The sequence below is a fragment of the Rhineura floridana genome, chromosome 20 (assembly GCF_030035675.1).
Source record: "Rhineura floridana isolate rRhiFlo1 chromosome 20, rRhiFlo1.hap2, whole genome shotgun sequence".
Taxonomy (NCBI): domain Eukaryota; kingdom Metazoa; phylum Chordata; class Lepidosauria; order Squamata; family Rhineuridae; genus Rhineura; species Rhineura floridana.
The window spans coordinates 19,987,408-19,999,889 of record NC_084499.1 but is presented as its reverse complement, the minus strand read 5'-3'; the positions used below and the strand labels follow the sequence as shown (position 1 = coordinate 19,999,889).

Here is a 12,482-nt window from a genome sequence, read left to right as displayed (position 1 = left end):
CGGTTATATTTTAGTGTTCTAACGGGGTCGTTTCCTTGTGTGTTTTCATTATGGACGTTTATATCTCAATGTTTGTGTAACTGGGTTTTATACTTGTAAACCTCTTAGAAGCCGATTTTGGCATTAATCAGCATATAAATCAATTACATCCTCATCCTCCTCACCCCATGGGGGGGAAGACTGTGACCAGGTGACCTGTGGGTCTGTTCTGTCGGGATGCTAAATGTGAATAGCCAATTTCCGCCCTCACCCCATCCTTCCTTAGGGTTCAATTGGACTTGGACCAGACAGATATATCTTCAAATAAAGGGCTCCTTCCAATCAAAGACTGTCTGCTATAAAAATATGGCATGCTGTCACTCTCTAGAAAGGCAGGGCTGCACGGCGTGTCTTGGAGACCAGACAGGTTCATACGATGATGAGCCACTGGAAGGGGATGAGTTTGTATTAGATCAGGGGTGACACATTGGCTATCTCTGCATTAGATGCTGAAGACTAAGGCCTGGCAGAAACAGCCTGTATTGCTCAGAGCTTGTAGGAGTCTGGGGCCTTCTCTGATTGGGTTACTGTAGTCTAGTGGTTACAGCATGAGAGGCCCAGGTTCAAATCCCCACACTCAGCCACAAAGCTCACTGGGTGGCCGTGAGCCAGTCGCCTTCTCTCAGCCTAACCTACCTCACAGGGTCGTTGTGAGGATAAAAATAAGAGGAAGCAGCACATACAGCACCTTAAGGTCTGTGCGGAAAAGGTGGGATATAAACGCATGAATACATAAATAAGCATTTCTCTCTATCGTTCCTTCTCGGTCTATCAACAGCCCCTTTTTTTAAGAGAGGTATGGGAGCTTCGGGTGGGTTTGTTTATGACAAAAGACACCTCTCCAGTTATTCCTGCCTGCAAAGGAAAGCAACAGTGGCTGTCCTGAAGCCTCCCTGATGAGGGAGCCAAGCAGGAGGAGGTAATTAGGATTCTACTGTGTCTTTGATCAATTGATATTTCAAGGATGATGGCCAACACAATGGTGAGGAAGAGTGGAAGTGGCAAAAAAAAACCCACTAGTATTTACTGTGTCGAGGGCCTATTAACGAAGAAATTGGGTTTGCCAAGCAATCGGCTGAGTTATTGGCTACCACGACCTGATGCTATAAACAGGCAGGCAAGAATCCTGAGATATATTAACAGCAGTCTTGGCTTCCTTCTCCTTTATACCTCACCTGTAGCATTCTTCTGAGTTAGGGAACAGGAGACAAATTCGCATTTTAATACAATTCAGACAAATTTGCACTTCCCTAAACAAGACATGAAACAAAACGCAGCTACTCTGTCAAATTTGCATTCCTCTGAATTTCTGGTGCCGTCCTTGAACCCAAGATTGTGTCAAAAAATGTGTGCATAAGAGGAAAGTGTGTACAAAAATGCATACATCTGTGAAATAACATTCAAAACGGCATTATATGTGGGGAAACGGTGTGTATGAGGCAGAACTGCATACCAATATGTACAGTATGTGATGTACACTAACATCCACCAAGCAAGGTACACTGAGTTCATTGGGTCTTACTCCCAGGTAAGTGGGTTTTGGATTGCCGCCTTAGTCACCGAGTCACCGAGACGACACTCTGTGGGTTTTCCAGCTCATGATTTCAAAGCACAATCCTATCCATGATCTTTCTCAGAAGTAGGGAAGGAAAGATCTGTCACTTTCGGTTCTCTCAGTTTCTCATTTTTCCAATCTTAAATTCAGCGCTCCACATTTCTGCTGCAATTTGCCATTTTAAAAAAAAAAATCCTTATGAAAATTCTCCAGCATTGTAGCGGAAATTTCTCCTAAAAAAACAAGTTTTGAGTAAGGTACACATTTTTGCAAGTGATTTCTCATCATATAATGCATTTCATATGTTATTTTCACTCATATATTCATTTTATGCACTTTCCCCTAACATATGTATTTTTATATAGATTGTTTCGTTCGCAAGCTGCATCACAAAATTTGAATACGTGTAAATTTTGAAAGATGGCCGTGGTTTGGTTCGCATATTCTTTCAAAAAGTGTGAACTTGATAAATTCGGCTTGAAATGTGAACTGAATCGAATTTCTCACACATCTGGATAGGCTTGCCTAAACAAATCATTTGAAGCCAGTGCCGAAAAGTGGACAGCGAAGGCGCCTGCCTGCAATCAATAGCCAGGGATATGGGAGTTGTAGTTCAGCAACATCTGAAGGGCCAAAGGCTCTGCAACAGAGAACTGCCTTTCAAAATAGAGGGCTGTGCCCTGAAAAAGAGGGCCCACAGCCACCCTAGACTAGATCTGAAGCCTTGGCCTGATCCGTCACAAATGTCCTTCAACTCTTTGATGAGCCAGTCGACTAATGAATAGCTTTTTAAAAATAAAATAAAATAATTAGAATTTAGGACTGTAAAGGAGGGGTTGCAGAAGAACAGAGAGGGAAAGAGTTAAATTCAGGGAGAGGAAGATGAGGGAGATATTTATATATATATATATATATATATATACACACACACACACACACACACGTACGGGGGGGAGCAAAGAGTGGAAAGATGGAAGGCAAGACTCCTTGAGCCAGCATGGTTGCTATGGTGACATGGAACAGGAAATGGCAGAAAATAGACTCTGCGTTCTGCTGAGGCCTGCAAAGAGCCAGAAGTGGCACAGGCGCTTCTCCCGCCCCCCCTGCCCTCCCCATTTGCGTGCCTGCCTGCCTGCCTGCCTGCCTGCGGAGAGCGTTACCAAAGAGACTCCTCCGATGAAAGGCAGGGCTCGCATCAACTCCCTCCCATCGCTGGTTGCTCATTAAATTTCCGGGGCCCGATCCACCTTCTCTCCAGTAGCAGTGCAAATAATAATAATAATAAACTAAATTAAATTAAAAAGGGGGGGTGAAGTTAACAAGAAGTAGGCCTGGCCCTTGACTGGATTTTTATTTCTCTGCACATGACTCCAACACTCCTCCATTTAGCGTGCCTTTCACTGCGGCCTGACGTGCACAAATTAAGCCAGCGCCTGGCTTTAGCCGCCGCCAGGTTTGCCAACTTTCCCCCTTTCTCCCGCTCCTGCATTCTTGACAGCAGCCTGTCAGGCAGGCAATCACGCTGGAGGCTTTGGTCTCTGTGGCAAAGGGCCCTTCATCTTTTTGCCTCTAGGGTTGCTGTTAAAGGCAGAGGAGCAGGGCGAGGAAGAGAAATCTTGGGAAATGCGAGTTCACAAATCAGAGTTTGCTGAGGACTTGTATGCGGGAGGTAGGCAGGGCCGGATGTCAGGGCAACTGCCTATCATGCTAGGGTCAGGGGGGATGCCTGATCCCCTTGCTCTGAACGATCCCCTCAGCAGCTGAAATAAATTAATACAAACAGTTCTTTGAACACGTGTGAATTATTGTGTCCAGATCCACATCTGCAACTTTAACACCTTACATCAGAGGTGGAGAAGCTTAGGCCCAGGGGTCAAATGTGGCCCTCCAGGCTTCTCTTTATGGCCCTTGGGACTCTCCTCAGCCCGTAACTCTCACTGGCCCTGCTTTGCCACCTGAGTGTTTTTGCTTGGCTAGAATGTGTCCTTCAACGATGATCATGTTCCTTGCTTGTCTGGATAGAGGACTGAAAGAGAGGGGTGCGTGTGTGTGTAGAAACTGGACAAAGGTAACATTTGCATTCATTACTCCGCCCACTTTTGCCTCTGGCTCCACCCACCCCTGGCACGTGGCCCTTGAAAAGTTGCCCAGAAAGGAATGTGGCCCTCTGGTTGAAGAACTGGAGAGAGGGCACCAAAGACACTCTTCCTCTGGGGCACCATTGCTACACGACCAACCCTGGAAAGGGCACAGGCCCACAGAGGAGAGAATTCTGCAGGAGGAAGGGGGAAAACTCTTCCCACGCTACCTGACTCTCCCCTTGAAATGTCTCCCAAAACTGCTTCCCTTCCTCTTAGTTTTCTAACAGTATTGGAGCTCAGCTGGGCAAACAAAAGCACTAAAAACACTTTAAAACATCCTTAAAAAGACTTTAAAATACATTAATAAAATACAAAACAAACATTTTTTAAAAAAAGCTTTGAAGACATCTTTTAAAAAAGGTTAAAAAACTTTTTTAAAAAAGGTTTAAAAACATATTAAAAAGCAATTCCAACACAGAAGCAGACTGGGATAAGGTCTCAACTTAAAAGGCTTGTTGAAAGAGTAACAGAGTTGGAGTTCAGCAACATCCAGAGGGCACCAGATGTCCCATCCCTGAACAAAAGGGTAAGCAATATGATCAAGGGCTTGGAACAACGCCCCTGTGAGGAGAGGTTACAACATTTGGATCTTTTTAGCTCAGGAAAGAAAGGCGAGTAAGGAAGGACATGACAGAGGCTTATCAGATGATGCAAGGTGTAGAGAAAGAGGACAGAGATATTTCTTTTCTCCCTCTTTCATAATATTAGGATCCAGTGGGATCATCCAATGAAGCCGAACTGGGGAGAGGAGGAGATTCAGGCCAGACAAAAGGAAGGACTTCTTCACACAGTACATAGGTGGCTTAAAAAAAGTAAGTATTCGTTTTACAAAAAGGCAAGGCAACCAAGCAGAAACAAACATGTGAGAGAAATCCACAGAAGTACAATCAAAGTCATTAAAAATAAATAAACAACAAAAGTCAGCGCTTAGGGTTGTATTCAACTCAGTTTTACCCATTGCAATTAATGGACCTAACGCTGAATACAGCCCCAAGTCTGAGTCTTCTGTCTCTCTTCACAAGTTCCATAGTGTGCAGCATGGAGTTCCCAAGATACCGCTCACTGATCTTCTATCTCAAGCCTTTCTGCTATTAAGAGTTACCTAAATTGGCATAGAGCCAGTGTGGTGTAGTGGTTAATGTGTTGGACTAGGATATGCCAGTTTGAAATTAAATGGACTGCCTTCAAGGCGATCATGACTTATGGCGACCCTATGAATACGGTTTTCATGGTAAGCGGTATTCAGAGACGGTTTACCATTGCCTCCCTCTGAGGCTGAGAGGCAGTGACTGGCCCAAGGTCACCCAGTGAGCTCCATGGCTGTGTGGGGATTTGAACCCTGGTCTCCCAGGTCGCAGTCCAACACCTTAATCATTATGCCACACCAGAGCTTGGAAAAGTTACTTTTTAAAACTACAACTCCCATCAGCCCCAGCCAGCATGGCCACTGGATTGGGCTGATGGGAGTTGTAGTTAAAAAAAAGTAACTTTTCCAAGCTCTGTGCCACACTGGCTCTCAGATAATCTATTGGATTTCTTCAAATACCCAACAAAAGAAAAGCAACACTTTGGGGCAATTCCATCATAGATGGAAGTATGTGCCCTTTTCTCATCCATACCTCCAGAAACCCTGTGCATCTTCACACAGCACATAGTTAAGCGATACAGTTCCCTTCCACAAGATGCAGTGATGGTCACCCATTTGAATGGCTTTAAGATGGAGTTAGACAAATGGAGATAAGGCTACCAATGGCTACTAGTCATGATCACTGCACATGCACTACCTCCAGTGATTGATAGGGATCGTGGTTTGGCTCCATGTCCTGTTTGTGGGCTTTCCAGAGGGTGGACTAGATAGGTCTTTGGCCCTTCAATGGAATTTACTTCCAGGTAAAGTATCCTTAGGACTGCACACCTCTAAAAAGGCTGGCCAACTACTTTTTGTTTTTTTTAGCAGCTTGATCTATGGACATTGATTCCATGCTGTGACAAGCTTCACCTGTCAGGTTCTACAAATCAAACTGCTAAAGGCATGAGGGCAGGCAAATTATTGTTTTCTCTGGCCACTTAGCAATCCCACTGCTAAAACCTTTACATTGTTCAAATTAAGGAGTGCCTGGAACAAGCCCTAAAGTGTCTTGTTTTCTGATTTTTCTGAGTTTAAAAAGTGGTTTTACTCTGAACGGAGTCCCCACTAAGAAACGTTTCACATTGTATGTGCCAATTATGTTTGCCTTACTGGAATGACAATCCAATGTAAGGGGGCTTTGCATGCAGAAGTTCCCAGGTTCAATCACCAGCATCTGCAGTTAAAAAATCAGGTAGCCAAAGATGGGGAAGAGCAAAAGATCGCTTCAAAAAAGCCCTACAAAATTGCGCTTAGCGCAAGCAATAGTGGCAGAATCGTTTCTGTAAACCACTGAAAGAGAGGACTCTCAAGCAACTTTCGACTTTCTTAAAAGCTGTTGCCCGTCTCCAGCCTTACTCAGAAGCAATTATATCAGAAATGGCTAGTTATGGAGCAGAATTTGATTCAATTTGCATGTAAAGGCCAGCCTACTTCATTCGCACCCTCCAAAACAATACACAGTCGGAAATACAGCCACCCTTTGAAATTCACACTTCTCTGAATTTTGCCACACGGTGCTCCAGCCAAGTAACACGTACAAAAATTGCATACAGCAGGGGAAATTGTGCATAAAATGCATATTGTAGTGCAAATTTCTCCTCATAAACACATTTTTGTATGCAGTTTTGACTAAACATTCTTGCAAGCAATTGTCCTTAATACAATGTATTTGTGTATGTTATTTTCACTAATATATTCATTTGCATGCAAATGTTTCTCTAATATATGTATGAGTGTAAAAGCTTTAGCTGGAGAACTGTATCACAACATTTGGATAAATGTGAATTTCAAAGAATGGCTGTTTCAGTTCTCATATCGTTTCGGAAAGTGTGAATTGGACAGATTCGTCTTTAAATGCAAATCGAATTCCTCTTCCCCGCTTTAGGTGTCAAAGGCCAGGATAAAGCGGTAAGTCTCTTAACAGCCTCATATTAATGTGTGGCTCAGAACATAATTATCCTTTCAATTTGGCACTCATCTAATTTTGTGGTACAGTTATCAGCATTGAAAAAGTATCAAAATGCATTTAAAAGGTGTGTTTTAGGGTAAACTATGTTTCAAAATTCATGTGCTGAATACAGATTTTAAATTTAAAAAATTGTTCAGAATTTTTTAAAAGTCGCAAAGTATTGTGGAAAGAGGAGAGAACTGTTATGAATGAACATGTGCGAAATTGACAAGAACCGGAAAGAAACTGATCTGTCCAGGTATATTAACTACTAATCCTGAGGGGCATTAGCGAGAAGATAGCCAAATCTCTTTTTCTCTCCTTTGACGACACGCCCTCCCAAATTGCTTCTACGCTGGTGCCCCTCACTAGCTGCCTCCCACCTCCCTTCTTCTGCTGTATGCAGATTTATGGGGGACACTTATTAAAGAACATTGTAACCATTTCCCTGTTTTTTATGACACTGACAGTGAGCATTATATACTGTTATTGTTTGTAGGTTGGGCTCTTTTACAATCTGCTCCATGCCTCCCTGGAGGAAAGAGCCCTTTCCAGTTTTAAAACAAGGAAAGCAAGGAGGTGAGAGCCCCCCTGCCTGCCTCCCAACTACGGCGATAAAAGGATGGAGGTTTGCCCTCCAGAATGAATTGCCTGGCAAACAGGTGCTTAGGAGAGTGCAAAAATAAAACAAGGCTCCTGGATGGCGAGATTCCTCGACCCAATTTTACACTCACCTTCCAAAAAGGCCCTCTTGCTGATGCTTATTGATATACATTTTGCAAAGCACTTTACAAGCCCTGCCGGGCTTTACCCTTCTAACTTGGTGAGGAAGGTCACTCCTATTACAGAAGGGAAACAGTCATATTATTGTTTGGGGAAGGCCCGTAGCTCAGTGGTTAGAGCACCTGCCTTGCATGCAGAAGCTCCCAGGTTCAATCACCCAGCAGCATCTCCAGGTAGGGCTAGGATATCCCTTGACTGAAACCCTGGAGAGCAGCTGCCAGTCAGTGTAGACAATCCTGAGCTAGATGGACCAATGGTCTGACTCAATGTAAGGCCGCTTCCTGTGTTCCTATTTAATTCAGCCCCTTTGTTCAGAGCCATGAGGACTAGGATCTTAACTTTGTTTTTAGGGGAAGGGTCGTAGCTCAGTTGCAGATCGCTTCTTTTGCATGAAGAAGGACCCAGTTCAATCCCTGGCAGCATCTCCACGTATGGCTGGGAGACACGCCCTGCTTAAAACCCTGGAGAGCCGCTGCCAGCCAGTGTAGACAATCCTGAGCTAGATGGACCAGTGGTCTGACTCAGTATAAGGCAGCTTCCTTTGTTCCTATTTAATTCAGCCCTTCATCAAGAACTATGAGGACTAGAATCTTGCTTTATTTGTAAGGGAAGGGCAGTATCTCAGTGGCAGAGCATCTGCTTTGCATGCAAAGAGCCCCAGGTTCAATTCCCTTCATCTCCAGGCAGGGCTAGGAAAGTCCCATGCCTGGATCCTGAAGGGCTGCTGCCAGTCAGAGTAGACAGCACTGAGCTAGATGGACCAATGGTTTGACTCAGTATACAGCTGCTTCCTGTGTTCCTATGGGGCCACCAAGGCTGGGCACACCATTAGGGATGGGATCTGCTAGCTGGTGCCTGTTCAATTGCACGCCGTCAAACTGGCAGGTGGTTCTGTTTTTGGGTTAGTTATTTTTTCCGCTCTCCCTTGCTTTTACCATTCTTATTTTTTCTTCTCCTGAAAAGTAATTATATTATTAACAATGTTTTTCTTTTGGAAAGTGGCTTTTCCTCTGCCAAGTGTCCACCCCCCTCCTTCTCTACTTCCATTCCCAAATAGTATTGGTTCCTCCCCCCCCCCCAAGCTCTGGGAGAAAGTTAGAGATCACTTTAAGCAAAGACAGATGCTGGGCAATTTCAGGCTAGCAAAGCAAAGACACAGGCTAGTCAATTTGTTCTCAGCAAAGCAGACACACAGGCTAGTCAGTTTCACCTTAGCAAAGCAAAGACACAGGCTGGTCGGTTTCATCTCAGCAAGACAAAGACACATCCTTGTCAGTTTCAAGTTAGCAAAGCAAAGAACTCAGCTGTTTAGTTCCCCATTAGCAAAGCAAAGGTTGATGTGCTTGTTTTTTTTTTAAAAAAGCCCAGTGTAGAGAAAAGCCAGGGAAATTCGCAACATTCAGGATAGATCCGCAAACATAACAAACCTGTGGACTATTGGGAAGTCTAGTGCCAAGATCAATTTTAGCAAAATTCTCACAGATCCCTACACACCATACCTTTAAAGCACATTCAAAGCACATTCCCCACGCCCCAAAAAGAATGCTAGGAACTGTAGTTTAGTCATCACAGAGCTACAGTTCCCAGCACCTTTAACAAACTACAGTTCCCAGGATTCTTTGCAGCCTCTACAGAACACAAGACTGCTATGCTCTAGCATCAGATTTCAGGGTGAAGAAAAAAAAAATGGTAGGACTCTGCCTCATCTTGCTTGTAGTGGCTGGCCTTCCCTGCAGTACACCCACTGAAAGGAATGGATCCAAGTTAGGCGTGTCCTTTATTTTCAATGGATCTACTCTGAGTAGGACTAGCATTTGCTATAACCCCAAGGCCTGGGAAGTTCTCCCTTCTTAAGAGTTCTCTAGCTTTAAATCAGACTAGGACTAGACAGTCCTTCAAACAATGGACTTGTGGGCCAATCTAGGCCGTATGGCTCCTCATCCTGAAAGATTGGCTCACCTCTCTGGTGTATAAAGCCCTATACAGCTTGGGACAAGGATACCTGAAAGACCACCTTACCCCTTATATACCTAGTCGATCACTGCACTCTGCAGTGAGGGCCTCCTGCAGACACCATCTCATCAGGAGCCCTGTTCTGAACAACATAGGAAGTGGGCCTTTAGTGTGGTGGCACCGACCGTTTCCCTCCCCTAAAATATTAGACAGGCGCCATCTCTGTTGTCTTTTAAGATCTTCCTGTTCCATCAAGCCTTTTAAGTAGAACTCTTTCCCATGCTGCATTTGTATTGGAATTGTTTTTAAGACGTTTTAATTGTTTTATCACTTGTTGTTTGCTGCTCTGGGCTCCTTTGGAAGGAAGGGTTGGATAATAATAATAATAACAATGACGATGATGATGTTTTAAAGTTATTTGGTTTTAATATGTTTTAAAGATGTTTGGTTCTAATATGTTTTTAAAGTCTTTTGTTTTTAAGATGTTAGAGTACTTTTAGTGTTATTGCTTGCCACCCTGGGCTCCTTCTGGGAGGAAGGGTGTGATAGAAATTTAATAAATAAATAAATGATATTCCACTAACCCCCCCCCAAAAAAATTGATACAATCAGAACATGTTCCCCTCCAGCAATGTTGGGCTTAAAGCCAGAGCTTATCTGATTATAAGCACTGAATCATGCAGATGAATCCCTCCAAACTTGGCAAAACCCGACACTACAGCTCAATCTCTCTCTCTCTCTCTCTCTCACTGTGCTTCACACTGTGCTTGCAAATGATGCAAGTGGTGACAAGGAATGCTGTTTGAACACAAACCATTATTTGTCGGACCCTCCACTCCAGGTACTCCAAAGCCTTCAGCACATATATACACACACAGCCTCCATGCTGGGTCTCCGTGCTCACACACACACACCAGTTTGCCAGGAGGAGGCCCATTTGCATGCATCGAAGCAAGCAGATCCTGCTTCAGCTCTGGGCCGACTGTATGCATGCCAAACAGCAGCACCTTCAAAATTACATTGAGAGGGGGGAGATTTATACCCTTCTCCTATCATCACCACCACCACCACCACCCTGGTTTAAAACAAGGCTCCCAACTGAGCCCCAGGCTGACATAAGAATGTAAGAAGACCCTGAAGTACTTGTTCCCCTCTATTCAGCACTGATTAGGCCTCATCTTGAGAACGGCATCCAGTTCTGGACACCACACATTAAGCAGGATGCACACCAATTGGAACAGGTTCAGAGGAGGGCAACAGGGATGATCAGGGGACTGGAAACAAAGTCCTGTGAGGAGAGACTGAAAGAACTGGGCATGTTTAGCCATGAATAGAGAAGACTATGGGGAGACAGGAAAGCACTCTTCAAGTACATGAAAGGTTGTCACACAGAGGAGGGCCAGGCTGTCTTCTCGATCATCTCAGAATGCAGGACACGGAATAATGGACTCAAGTTGCAGGAAGCCAGATTTCGGTTGAACATCAGGAAAAACTTACTCACTGTTAGAGCGGTACAACAATGGAACCAATGACCTTGGGAAGTTGTGGCCTCTCCAACGCTGGAGGCCTTCAAGAGGCAACTGGACAGGCACCTCTCGGGGATGCTTTAAGTTGGATTCTTACCTTGAGCTGGGGGTTGGACTTGATGGCCTTAGCGGCCCATTTCCAACTCTACTATTCTATGAAACTATGATTCTATGAAAAGTTGCCACACAGAGGAGGGTCAGGATCTCTTCTCGATCATCCCAGAGTGTGGGACACGGAATAATGGGCTCAAGTTGCAAGAAGCCAGATTTGAGCTGAACATCAGGAAAAACTTACTCACTGTTAGAGCAGCACAAGAATGGAACCAATGACCTAGGGAGGTGGTGGGCTCTCCAACCCTGGAGGCATTCAAGAGGCAGCTGGACAGGCACCTGTCGGGTATGCTTTAAGTTGGATTTTTGCATTGAGCAGGGGGTTGGACTTGATGACCTTATAGGACCCTTCCAAGTCTACAATTCTGTGATTCTTTTATCTTGTTCTCACAGTGGCCAACCAGATGCCCATTAGGGGAAACCCACAATCAGGACCTGAGCGCAACAGCAACTCTCTCCTCCTGCAGTTTCAAGCAACTGGCATGCAGAAGCATCCTGCCTCTGACTATGGTGGCAGAGCAGAGCAATCCTGGCTAGTAGCCACTGATAGCCTTTTCCTCCATGAATTTGTCTAATCCTCTTTTAAAGCCGTTCACATTGGTGGCCAGAAATGTCTCTTGTGGGAGCAAATTCCATTGTTTAACGATGTGCTGTATGAATTGAATAGCAACACAGCACATTTCTGTATCAGCTCATTTATAATTTGAGCAGATATCCTACCATATCCTGCTAGCTCAGAGCAAGGGACGTGTTTTTAGAGCGTAGCATAGGGAGAGTCTTGCTGGATCAGTCCAAAGGTCCATCTACAGCAAGGACAGAGAACCATTTTCAGACCGAGAGCCGCACTCACTTCTGGGCAACATTCCACGGGCCACATGCCAGAGGCAGGCCGGGTCAAAGACAAAAAAGGGTGGAGCAACAGATGTATATTTTTCCTTCGTACACTAGGTCTTGTTACTTACATATGAGCCCTGAACAACTCTGGACCAGGTTACGTAAAAGAATGACTTCTCCATTTCCCAGGAAGGGCATTAAGATCAGCAAATGGAACCTGATTAGTTTTGCCACAGCCTAACTGTTATCGGCTTGTGGTAACACAGAGGCCGCCATTTTTGCTGGTGGCACTGGTGTTACAGAATGCGCTCACTCCCTGCTGAGATATGAGAGGCCCCATCTGTATTGGCATTCCGCCGGCTGGCGAAAAGGAAACGATATTCACGCAGCATCTCTTGACTTGAGTTTCCCATTTTCATTGCTGTGTTGTTTTAACAGGATTGTATCTTTTCATCATGGGTGT

The 12,482-nt window shown here is 44.6% G+C and overlaps 1 protein-coding gene across 1 annotated transcript in view; it reads right to left on the bottom strand.

The window, feature by feature from the left end:
• The window catches only part of NTMT1 (N-terminal Xaa-Pro-Lys N-methyltransferase 1), a 217,742-nt gene that overhangs the window by 129,584 nt on the left and 75,676 nt on the right, over positions 1–12,482 (bottom strand). The gene's annotated exons all lie outside the window — the stretch shown is intronic.